This window comes from Rattus norvegicus, chromosome 5 (genome assembly GCF_021556685.1).
Source record: "Rattus norvegicus strain SHRSP/BbbUtx chromosome 5, alternate assembly SHRSP_T2T, whole genome shotgun sequence".
NCBI classification, from domain to species: Eukaryota; Metazoa; Chordata; class Mammalia; order Rodentia; family Muridae; genus Rattus; species Rattus norvegicus.
The window spans coordinates 24,528,335-24,541,261 of NC_141538.1; the positions used below are offsets into that span (position 1 = coordinate 24,528,335).

The 12,927-nt window shown below is 39.8% G+C and overlaps 1 long non-coding RNA gene across 1 annotated transcript in view; it reads right to left on the reverse strand.

Annotated features, from left to right (window-relative positions):
• Window positions 1–397: 397 nt before the first annotated feature.
• Window positions 398–12,927, reverse strand: part of LOC134478926 (uncharacterized) — a 50,336-nt gene continuing 37,806 nt past the window's right edge. Inside the window, exon 3 of the long non-coding RNA XR_015620630.1 lies at window positions 398–1,377. This is a non-coding gene — a long non-coding RNA (uncharacterized LOC134478926). The remainder of the gene's footprint in view (window positions 1,378–12,927) is intronic.

Genomic DNA, 12,927 nt, shown 5'->3' on the forward strand with positions numbered 1-12,927 from the left:
TGTTTGTAAATATCTATCCTTATTGTACATGTTTAATTGTTTATTTGTGCATTCAGTTTTGCATGGGTAAGCAAACAGGATGGGGGCTAGAATGTAGTTCTCTCTTAGAGAACTTGTTTAGCACGAGAGGAACCCTCAGGTCAATACCCAGAGCCATATTGTTTTATGTATAAAAACATTAGCAGTTTTACAAAGAAGAGCTCTAGAGGATAAAATCGGGGACATCAAGATAGTGCCACGCCTTCCTTTATGAGACGGTGTGCTCTTTCAGCTGTCTCTTGCTGGACTGTATGCTCTGGAAGAGAAGCATTCTGCCTGTTTGGCTGGTGACAGCACCTGGCACAGGGCTGCCTCTACTAGCCAGCCCAGAAGCCACTAACGAACCAACTTGCCTAATTGTGGACAGCATGTAACTTTATTACTGCCAGAAGATATTGACAGCCAGTGACACCATACAAAATGTTTCAGTCCCTCTAGAGCTTGCTTTGTTTTCGTGTCCCCCACACACCCTTGCCACCTATGCCCCTGAGGAAACACTCTTCTCCAACATCATGAGTAACTGTGACTAAGCCGAGCCTGCTCTGATGACACACACAGATCCAGAGCTCCTGGAGGAGCCAAAATTAATCCTTATGTGATTTTTCACTTTTTATATCTCTTCTATTTTACTAGCCAGCCGTCAAAGTGACAGAATAAAGTGATACATGAAATGAATTCATTTCAGTAAATACCAGTCCTTGCTGTGTGTGTGTACGAGTGTGTGTGTGTCTGTCTGTCTGTCTGTCTCTCTGTCTCTGTCTCTGTCTCTGTCTCTGTCTCTCTCTCTCTCTCTCTGTGTGTACATGTGTGTGTGTGTCTGTCTGTCTGTCTCTCTCTTTCTCTCTGTCTCTCTCTTTCTCTCTGTCTCTCTCTCTCTCTCTGTGTCTGTGTGTGTGTACATGTGTGTGTCTGTCTCTCTCTTTCTCTCTGTCTCTCTGTCTCTCTCTTTCTCTCTGTCTCTCTCTCTCTCTCTGTGTCTGTGTGTGTGTGTGTGTGTGTGTGTGTGTGTGTGTGTGTGTGCACATGCATGTGAATGAAACCTTGACTAAGGACACCCTGAGGGACCATTGTAAGATTCCCCATTAAGGCATTGCTGTGCTCACATTTTAGGCTTAGTACCATCCACCCAGTAATCGGGCACCATTACAGACCCAAGAACCACTAAGCTGCCCAAGGTTTCCTGAGGCTTCTGAAACAAGAAGGGAGGCAGTTCTTTCTTCTCTGATCACCATCAAAAGAATAAATTACAAAACAAAAGATGATTCTGCTTCATTTGCAACATTCGAAGCTCCTGCTTCATTTGGAAAACACCGCATAACAGCATGCCAAACAGAAGAGCTAAAAAAGAAAGGAAAAAACCTGACAGTAGATCTAAAAAAATATTAATCTAATTTACAATAATTTAATTCACACTTCATACTAAAAACAAGCTCTTGATTTCAATGAATTGCAATGAATTTGCAAATGTGCCTAAAATTTGGTCTTAGGAAAATCTATTTGTCAGAAGGCTGTGATGATTTTTTGTTAGATTGTCAAAGACCTTGCTAAACAATCATATCAATCCTTCTAGGGCAAGTAGCTATTCATTTTGTAAATAACCATGAATAGAGTGTCTCCAGTATTATGTTCTGGGACTGTGGTCTGACCCAGTGAAGTTCTCATCTGCTGGGAAGTTATATGTTACAACATTCTTATAATTTCAAGTTTATTACTGGTAGAGTCTCACTGATACCACTGCACTGAACAATTTCTATCCGTCAGTGCTACACGAGCTAAATTTATCTTTGGTTTCCTGGTCTTCAATTTATTCAGCAACCTCAAAAAATAAATGACGAATGCAAGTTGTTACTGAGCTAGCAGTTAGCAGTTTCCAACAATGTGAAGCCATCCGTTGGAGCCAATGATTTCAAATACAGATTAATATATGGCTTCTTAAGCCACAAAGGAAATAGAGATGTCTAATCAGGATGTGCTTGAAGTCCTTAGAGCTGTGTGCTTCCAATCAGTAATCCTATACACCAAAACATTTTCTGAGAAGTGCAGTTTTAGATGTATTTTTGAACTTCCTCTGCCTTGCTGTAAGAAGAAAAATATGCCTAAAATGTACAGTTGTACAAAACAGAGAAAGGCAAAATGCTATGAAGCAAATGCAAGTGGTTTGTGACTTTCTGGGTCTTTCTTTCAGGGGGCAATTAGCAGTATTTGTGATCTAGCAAAATAAGGGGAAACAAATTTGTGTTCCCAAAAGATACCACATAATAAAGCAAAAGCAGAGCTGGAAGATGTATGTCTGTGCCCAAATAATAAAAGAAACTGTAGCTAGACAGTAAATTTTACCATAAGAACTTCTATGATTAAAAGTTATAAACAAAGTTATTATTAATATTCTTGGGCACCCAAATGCTTGAATTACCCTAGATGCCTAGAACAAATGAAACTCAAGACGGATGATAAAAATGTGAATGCTTCACTCCTTCTTTAAAGGGGAACAAGAATACCCTTGGCAGGGAATAGAGAGGCAAAGATTAAAACAGAGACTGAAGGAACACCTTCAGAGCCTGCCCCACATGTGGCCCATACATATACAGCCACTCAATTAGACAAGATGGATGAAGCAAAGAAGTGCAGGCCGACAGGAGCCGGATGTAGATCTCTCCTGAGAGACACAGCCAGAATACAGCAAATACAGAGGCGAATGCCAGCAGCAAACCACTGAAGTGAGAATAGGAACCCCGTTGAAGGAATCAGAGAAAGAACTGGAAGAGCTTGAAGGGGCTCGAGACCCCATATGTACAACAATGCCAAGCAACCAGAGCTTCCAGGGACTAAGCCACTACCTAAAGACTATACATGGACTGACCCTGGACTCTGACCTCATAGGTAGCAATGAATATCCTAGTAAGAGCACCAGTGGAAGGGGAAGCCCTGGGTCCTGCTAGGACTGAACCCCCAGTGAACTAGATTGTTGGGGGGAGGGCAGCAAGGGGGGTAGGATGGGGAGGGGAACACCTGTAAGGAAGGGGAGGGGGGAGGGGGATGATTGCCTGGAAACCGGGAAAGGGAATAACACTTGAAATGTATATAAGAAATACTCAAGTTAATAAAATATATATATATATATGTATATATATATATATATATATATATATATATTCTTGGGCACCTACTTTATGTAACAGTTTGGTGTGGTTATCTTAAGACAGAGAAGAGGCAAGCACCAATCCCTGACTCTATTAATGATAGATACTCTGCTATGCTTGCACACAGGAGCTGTCCTCTTTTGAGATCAGCTGATAGTCTGCAGATAGATGCAGATACCCACAGCCAAATACTAGATGGAGGTCGGGACTCTTATGGAAGAGTAGGAAGAAAGATGGAAGGTCCTAAGGGTTAGGAACACTACAAGAAGATCAACAGAATCAACTAACCTAGACCCTAATGGCTTTCAGAGTCTGAACCACCAAAAGAGAATATACACAGGCTGGACCTGGACTCCCCACACATATGTAGCAGATGTATAGCCTGGTCTTCATGTGGGTCCCAAACAACTGTAGAGGGGACCATTCCAAAAGCTGTGGCATGTATATGGGGTATATTCTTCTAGTTGAGCTGCCTTGTCTGGCCTCAGTGGAAGAAGAAGCATCTAGCCTTGCAGAGACTAGATATGCTGGGGTGGTAGGATACCCAGAGGGGCCCCACCTGCTCAAAAGTGAAGGGGATATGGGAAGGATTGTGGGAGGGGCTGACTGGGAAGGGGTGTTGGTGAGTGGAACAAAATGAATAAGTTAAAAAAGAGAGAAGAAATTTAGTAATAACCTATTTTTAAAAAGTTTATCTCTTGAGCCCCAAAGACCATGATGTAGACAGAGACTAACTCTAAGGAGAGAAGGCCAATTGTCCAAGAAGAAGAAAAATAATAACTACCATGTGCTCAATGTCACTTTGGGCTAGGGAAGCCAGTACATATTCTAGGAAAGGGTAAAGTGACCTAAAGGTTGTCATGCAAAAGAACACGCTTTCCACTTAAGTGTTTATCTGAGAAAATTCTCTGATTAGTAATATGATCACTGAAAACCATCAGTTGGTAGGCTACTGCATTACATGGCTTCAGCATTTTCCTCTTCCTTTTACAGTCATCCTTCAAAAATAGTATTAGTAACTCTGAAGAGATGACATTACAATAACCAATAGTGCCTAACTAGAGCCCCTATGCATATAATAAAAACAGCGAAATATAAATGAATTAATTAAAAAACCATCTGTCTTAAGTGAACCACCTGAGAATCCAAGAACATGCTTGTCCTCTCAAGCTAAAAATCAGGTCAGGGAGGAAATGAAGAAGGCACTGTCCTTAAAAGAATGACTGAAGGAGAACACAAAACAAGTTGACCTCCAGCTAAAAGATACAGGTAGGGAATGGAGAGACCAAAACAAATGGAAAGAGCTACCATTACCAAAACTATACTCAAGGAAATAAAAGTCAGTTGGATAGAAGGAGAATCCCAGTCTAGACCTTGTACAAGGGCAACCTACTATACACAAATACCGCAGGCATTGAGAGAAAAGATGGCTTGAACAGTTAACTACACATGATTCTAAAGCAAAGCCAGGAGCTGAAGAAATGGCTCGGCAATTAGGAGCTCATCTGTTCTTCTAGAGGACCTAACTTTGGTCCCCATCACCCACAGCAGCAGCTCACAGTCATTGGTAACCTCAGCTCAAAGGAACTCACTTCTGAGCTTCTGCAGGAACTACATACTTTTTTTTTTTTGGTTCTTTTTTTTGGAGCTGGGGACCGAACCCAGGGCCTTGCACTTCCTAGGTAAGTGCTCTACCAAGGAACTACATACTTAATGTGCTTGCAAGGCAGGAAAACAGCTATGCACATAAAACAAAATAAATTAATTTATAATTTCAGAACAAGGCCAAAGAGAAAAACCATTGACACTGAGACGGTTAAATTATAGGATTCTGATATGAAGAATTAGGTTCATCTGTCATATGATAGAACCCACAATAAACAAAAATATATCATCATGATCATCATGATCATGATCATCATCATCATCATCATCATCATCATCATCATCATCATAATCATTCTTCTTCCAAAAAGAGACAGAAAGGAAGCCTTTCAGAAATTCACATAGGGAGTGCTAGTACAGTCTGAACATGTGCAGAAACAGACGACAGTGCAACAAAGTGAAAATAACCAATGAGAACACACCAGCCAGCCATGTACCTAGCATCATGGGAAGTGGAAGCAGAGACGACATCCAGAAGGGAAGACAGTCAGTCTAGGCAAGAAGAGGTGGGCTGTCCTGCCCACATTCTTTCAATCCTCAAATCCAGATGTAGGCCTTGCTGAGACAATGGCTGCCCAGGTGGGATAGGTAGCAGCAAGTAAGACCTCTATTTTGCAACTTTCCTCTACTCAAGTGGTTGTAGCTGGTCTATCTTGGGGGTAACCTGGTGTGTACGGTTGAGCCAACACCCAATCCCTAAGAACAAGGAATAGGGATGGTTAGGAAATTTTTAAGTCAATTTTCCACAACCCCATGGTGAGAGGCTATGTAGGAAGAATGAATGTATGTTCCCTGCAGAACAGAGAAGTGAGGAACTGATGAGTCAAACTTGCAGGCAGAAAAAGATCCAGCTTAGACAGGAAAGCCTACAGGAGAAACTAGGCACAGTCCTCATCAGCTGAGAGTAAAGTGAGTCTGATAGCCTGAGCTCCAGCGTGTGGGTCAGTCTCTACAGCCTCCTCTAGGCTAGTGCTTGGTATGGTAAATTCCTAAAACTCGGAGGCTCCAGTGGACTACCTAATGTCTACAGGCATCCATCCTTTCTCCTGGGAGGTGTTTGGCATTGTGCAGTATAGGCTCAGCACAATAAATCATGGATGGGACACATCATTTTATCATTATTAGATCTCCCCCTCCTTCATTCCTTCCCCCTCCCACATTTCCCCTTTTCCATTTAACTATGATTTTAGTCACATGTTTACTTTATCTACCATCTTTACTTCCACCGTTGGTTGTGAGCCACCATGTGGGCCCTCTGTAAGAACAAGAGCTCTTCAGTGCTAAACCATTTTTGCAGCCCCCATGCAATTTTTTTTATTTTTGTCCATTGTTTCTTTTTGAGGTTGATGCTTTCGTTTTATAATGCCCTTGTTATTCCACTTACTTTTTTTTCTTGGACTTTTTATTTGCATTTCAAACGTTATTTCCTTACCCCGTTTCACGTCCATAAGTCCCCTATTTCATCCCCACTTCCCCTTTTCTATGAGGATGTTCCCCCTCCCAAACCACCCTGATTTTCACCCTGACATTCCCCTACACTGGGTTGTGGGGGGTCCACCCTTGGCAGAATAAAGGGCTTTTCTTCCCAATGGTGACCAAAAAGGCCATCCTCTGCTACATATGCATCTGAAGCCACAGGTCTGTCCATGTGTACTCTTTGGGTAATGGTTTAGTCCCTGGGAGCTCTGGTTGGTTGGTATCATTGTTCTTAAGGGGTTAGAAGCCCCTGCAGCTCTTTCAAACCTTTCTCTAACTCCTCTAATGAGGACCTCACTCTCAGTTCAATGGTTTGCTGCTAGCATTCGACTCTGTATTTGTCATGCTCTGGCTGAGCCTCTCAGGAAGACAGCTGTATCAGCCTCCTGTCAGCATACACTCCTTGGCTTCATCAATGTTGTCTAGGTTTGGTGGCTGTATGTAATATGGTCTGGATCCCAAGGTGGGGCAGGCTCTGAATGGTCATTGCTTCAGTCTCTGCTCCAAACTTTGTCTCCATATACCCTCCTTTGAATATTTTTATTCCCCCTTTTAAGAAGGACTGAAGCATCCACACTTTGGTTGTCCTTTTGAGCTACATGTGGTCTGTGGCTTGATCTTGGGTAATTCAAGCCTTTTGGCTAATATCCACTTATCAGTGAGTACATACCATGTGTGTTTTCTTGTAACTGGATTACCTCACTCAGAATGACTTTTTCTAGTTCCATCCATTTGCCAATGAATTTCATGAAGTCATGGTTTTTGATAGCTGAATATTACTCCATTGTGCAATGTACCACATTTTCTATATCCATTCCCCTGTTGAAGGGCATCTGGGTTCTTTCCAGCTTCTGACTATTATGAATAAGGCTGTTAAGAACATAGTGGAGCATGTGTCCTTGTTACATGTTGAAGTATCTTTTGGGTATATGCCCAAGAGTGGTATAGCTGGGTCCTCAGGTAGTACTATATCAAATTTTCTGAGAAATCTCCAGACTAATTTCCAGAATGGTTGTACCAGTTTGCAATCCCACCAACAATGGAAGATTGGTCCTCTTTCTCCACATCCTTGCCAGCATCTGGTGTCACCTGAGTATTTTTATCTTAGCCATTCTGAGTGGTGTGAGGTGGAATCTCAGGGTTGTTTTGATTTGCATTTCCTTGATGATTAAGGATATTGAACATTTCTTTAGGTACTTCTCAGCCATTTGATATTCCTCAGCTGTCAATTCTTTGTTTAGCTCTGTACCCCATTTTTAATAGAGTTATTTGATTCTCTGGCATCTAACTTCATGAGTTCTTTGTATATATTGGATATAAGCTCTCTATCAGATGTAGGATTGGTAAGAATCTTTTACCAATCTGTTGGTTGCTGTTTTGTCCTAATGACAGTGTCCTTTGCCTTACAGAAGCTTTGCAATTTTATGATATCTGATTCATCGATTCTTGATCTTAGAGCATAAACTATTGGTGTTCTATTCAGGAAAATTTCCCCAGTGCCCATATGTTCGAGGCTGTTCCCCACTTTTTCCTTTATTAGTTTGAGTGTATCTGGTTTTATGTGGAGGTCCTTGACCAACTTGGACTTAAGCTTTGTACAAGGTGGTAAGAATGGATCGATTTGCATTCTTCTACATACTGACTTCCAGTTGAACCAGCACCATTTGTTGAACATGCTATCTTTTTTTCCATTGGATGATTTTAGGTCCTTTGTCAAAGATCAAGTGACCATAGGTGTGTAGGTTCATTTCTGGGGTTTTCAGTTCTATTCCATTGATGTACCTGCCTGTCTCAATACCAATACCATAGAGTTTTATCACTATTGCTCTGTAATACAGCTTAAGGTCAGGGATGGTGATTCCCCAAGAAATTCTTTTATTGTTAAAGATAGTTTTTGCTATCCTGGGTTTTTTGTTATTACAGATGAATTTACAAATTGCTCTTTCTAACTCTATGAAGAATTGAGTGGAAATTGTGATGGGGATTGCATTGCTTTTGGCAAAATGGCCATTTTTATTATATTAATCCTGCCAATGCATGAGCATGGGAGGACTTTCCATCTTCTGAGATCTTCTTTAATTTCTTTCTACAGAGACTTGAAGTTCTTGTCAAACAGATCTTTCACTTGCTTGGTTAAAGTCACACTGAAGTATTATAAGTTATTTGTGACTACTGTGAAGGATGTCATTTCCCTAATTTCTTTCTCATCCTGTTTATTTTTTAAGTAGAGGAAGGCTACTGATTTGTATGAGTTAATTTTATATCCAGCCAATTTACTGACGTTGTTTATCAGGCTTAAACATTCTCTGGTGGCCAGAGCTTCCAGGGACTAAACCACTACCCAAAGACTATACATGGACTGACCCTGGGCTCCAACTGCATATGAAGCAATGATAGCCTTGTTGGGTCACAAGTGGAAAGGAAGCCCTTAGTCCTGCCAAGTGTAAGGGACTGTTGTTTGGGGCTACAATAGGGGGTGGATGGGGAGAGGAACACCCATATAGAAGAGGAGGGAGAGGGGTTAGAGGGCTGATGGACAGGAAACAGGGAAAGGGAATAACATTTGAAATGTAAATAAGAAATACCCAATTTAATAGAAGTGGAGAAAAAAAAGAAATATAACCATATGCAAATTTTAAAATGCAAAAAAAAAGAAAAAAGAAAGAAATGCTCCCCATTGTTCAGTCTAACCCCACCTTAGAGGATAAGTCAAGACAAGCAGCTAATGGACCATCAGAGCTCCTTTCTTTCCAGTTTATTTCTGACACTAGCTTCATAAATCTATACTCATTCAGCTAGCAAGCATTAAGTGTTAAAGTGCAGGATAAAGATTTGCTGTCTTGATGCATTCGTGAAGCCTACACATTCACTTAAAGCAGTGGTTCCCAACCTTCCTAGTGCTGCGGCCCTTTAAAACACTTCCTCATGCTGCAGAGACCTCCAAATATTAAATTATTTTATTGCTACTTCATAACTGTAATTTTGCTACTATTGTGAATTGTAATTTAAATATCTGATATGCTGAGTATGTGATATGTGACTCCCAACGAGCTCTTGAGCCATGGGTTTAACCACTCATTTAAAGAAAGTCCATCCTGACTGTCTGCTGGAAAAAAGCCACTCTCCACTTACCAGTGTAACTCATTTCTTCACAGGGAAACTGCTAATATCAGTGAATATATTGACATCTTTTGCCAAAGTAAATGAGGCTATATTTGTAGTAGAGTGATACAAAAGAAAAAAGTTCTCTGGTGAAACTTTTGGGGTCACTTAAGTGGGGAGAGAGTGGGCAGCCTATCTAGTCCCTGATTTCAGTGGGATTGCTTCGAGTTTCTCTCCATTTAGTTTGATGTTAGCTACTGGTTTGCTGTATATTGTTTGTATGGGCCTTGAATGCCGGATCTTTCCAAGACTTTTAACATGAAGGGGTGTTGAATTTTGTCAAATGCTTTCTTAGCATCTAATGAAATGATCATGTAGTTTTTATCTTTGAGTTTGTATACACAGTGGATTATATTGATGGATTTCCATATATCGAACCATCCCTGCATCTCTGGGATGAGGCCTACTTGATCATGATGATCATTTTCATGTGTTCTTGGATTCAGTTTGCTAGAATTTTATTGAGTACTTTTGCATTGATATTCATAAGGGAAATTGGTCTGAAGTTCTCTTTCTTTGTTGGGTCTTCCTGTCGTTTCAGTATAAGCATACTGGTCCTTTATTGAATTGCATGGCGATCCTTCTGTTTCTATTTTGTGGAATAGTTTGGACAATATTGTTATTAGGTCTTCTATGACAGTCTAATAGAATTCTGCACTAAACCCATCTGATCCTGGGCTTTTTTGGGTTGACAGATTTTTAATAACTGTTTCTATTTCTTTAGGAGTTAAGGGACTGTTTAGATGGTTGATCTGATCTTGATTTAACTTTGGTACCTGGTATCTGTCTAGAAAATTATCCATTTCATCCAGATTTTCCAGTTGAGTATAGGCTTTTGTACTAGGATCTGATGATTTTTTAATTTCCTCAGTTTCTGTTGTTATATCTCTCTTTTCATTTCTGATTTTGTTAATTTGGACACTGACTCTGTGCCCTCTGGTTAGTGTGGCTAAGGGTTTATCTATCTTGTTGATTTTCTCAAAGAAATAGCTCCTGGTTTTGTCGATGCTTTGTATAGTTCTATCTGTTTCTACTTGGTTGATTTCAGCCCTGAGTTTGATGATTTCCTGCCTTCTACACCTCTTGAGTGTCTTTACTTATTTTTTTTCTAGAGTTTTTAGGCATGCTATCAACCTGCTGGTGTATGCTCTCTCCAGTTTCTTTTTGGAAGCACTCAGAGCTATGCATTTTCCTCTTAGCACTGCTTTCCTGTGTCCTATATAAGTTTGGGTATATTGTGCCTTCATTGTCATTAAATTCTAAAAAGTCTTTAATTTCTTTCCTTATTTCTTCCTTGACAAAGTTATCATTGAGTAGATCATTGTTCAACTTCCATATATGGGGGCTTTCTGTCATTTTTGTTATTGTTGAAAAACAGCCTTAGTCTGTGGTGATCTGATAGGATACAGGGGTTATTTCAATTATCTTGTATCTGTTGAGGCCTGTTTTATGACCAATTATATGGTCAATTTTGAAGAAGGTAACATGAGGTGCTGAGAAGAAGGTATAATCTTTTGTTTTAGGATGAAATGTTCTACAAATATCTGTTAAATCCATTTGGTTCATAACTTTTGTTCATTTCTCTATGTTTCTGTTTAATTTCTGTTTCCATGATCTGTCCATTGATGAGAATGGGGTGCTAAAATCACCCAATATTATTGGGTGAGGTGCAGTGTGTGCTTTGAGCTTTAGGAAGTTTTCTTTTATGAATGGAGGTATGCTTGCATTGGAGGATAGATATTTAGGATTGAGAGTTCATCTTGGTGGATTTTTCCTTTGATGAATATGAAGTGTTCTTCCTTATCTTTTTAAATAATTTTTGGGTGAAAGTTGATTTTATTGGATATTAGAATGGCTACTCCAGCTTGATTCCTAGGACCATTTGCTTGGAAAATCATTTTCCAGTCTTTAACTCTGAGGGAGTATCTGTCTTTGTCACTGAGGTGTGTTTCCTGTATGCAGTAAAATGTTGGGTCCTCTTTACATATCCAGTCTGTTACTCTATGTCTTTTTATTGGGGAATTGAGTCCATTGATGTTGAGATATTAAGCAATAGTGATGGTTGTTTCCTATTATTTTTGTTGTTAGAGGTGGAATTATGTTTGTGTGTCTCTCTTCTTTTGCTTTTGTTGCAAAAATACTATTTTCTTGTTTTTTCTGGGGTGTATTTTCCCTCGTTATGTTAGAGTTTTCCATTATCCTCTGTAGGGGTGGATTCATGGGAAGATATTGCTTAAATTTGGTTTTGTCATGGAATATCTTGGTTTCTCCATCTATGTTAATTGAAAGTTTTGCTGATTTGGTTGGCATTTGTGTTCTCTTAGAGTCCATGTTATCTGCCCAGGATCTTCTGGCTTTCATAGTCTCTGGGTAGAAGTCTTGGTGTAATTCTGATAGGTCTGCCTTTATATGTTACGTTACTTTTTTTCCCTTACTGCTTTTAATATTCTTTTTTTTGTTTGTTTCACTTGTTTGTGTTTTGACTCTTATGTGATGGGAGGAATTTCTTTTCTGGTCCAATTTATTTGGAGTTCTGTAGGCTTCATATATGTCTATGGGCATCTCTTTCTTTGGGTTAGGGAAGTTTTCTTCTACAATTTTGTTGAAGATATTTATTGGACTTTTAAGGTGGGAGTCTTTGCTCTCTTCTATACCTATTATTCATAGGTTTGACCTTCTCATTGTATCCTGGATTTCATAGATGTTTTGACTTAGGAGATTTTTGCATTTTATATTTTCTTTTATGGTTGTGTCAATGTTTTCTATGGTATCTTCTTCCCCATAGAGTCTCTTTTCTATCTCTTGTATTCTGTTGGCAATACTCCCATCTATGACTTCCCTAGGGTTTCTATCTCCAGGGTCATCTCCCTTGGTGCTTTCTTTATTGTTTCTATTTCCATTTTTAAATCCTGGATGGTTTTGTTCAATTCCTTTATTTGTTTGGTTGGGTTTTCCTGTAATTCTTTAAGGGAATTTTGTGTTTCCTCTTTAAAGGCTTCTACTTGTTTCTCTGTGTTCTCCTGTATTTCTTTATGGGAATTATTTATGTCCATTTTAAAGTCCTATATCAGCAAAATGAGATGTGATTTTAAATCCATTTTCCTGTGATAAGCCCCCTGCATATATGTAGCATATAAGCAACTTTGAATCCTGTTCCCTTAAATGGTCTGTCTTGTCTGTCCTCAGTGGGAGAGGATGTGCCTGGTCCTGGAGTGACTTGATGTGCAAGGAGGAGGTATAGGGTGAGGCCAACACCCAGAGGGGAGCTCCTCCTTTGAAAAGGAGAAGAGGAGGATCTGTGTGAGTGGTTACTGGGAGGAGAGGGAAGATTGATATTGGGATAAAAAGTGAAGAAATAAATTAATTTAATTTTAAAATAGCATGTAGAAAAAGAGGTGTCTGTATGCACTGCCGGAGGGGATGTAAACTGTTGCAAGGAAGTCAG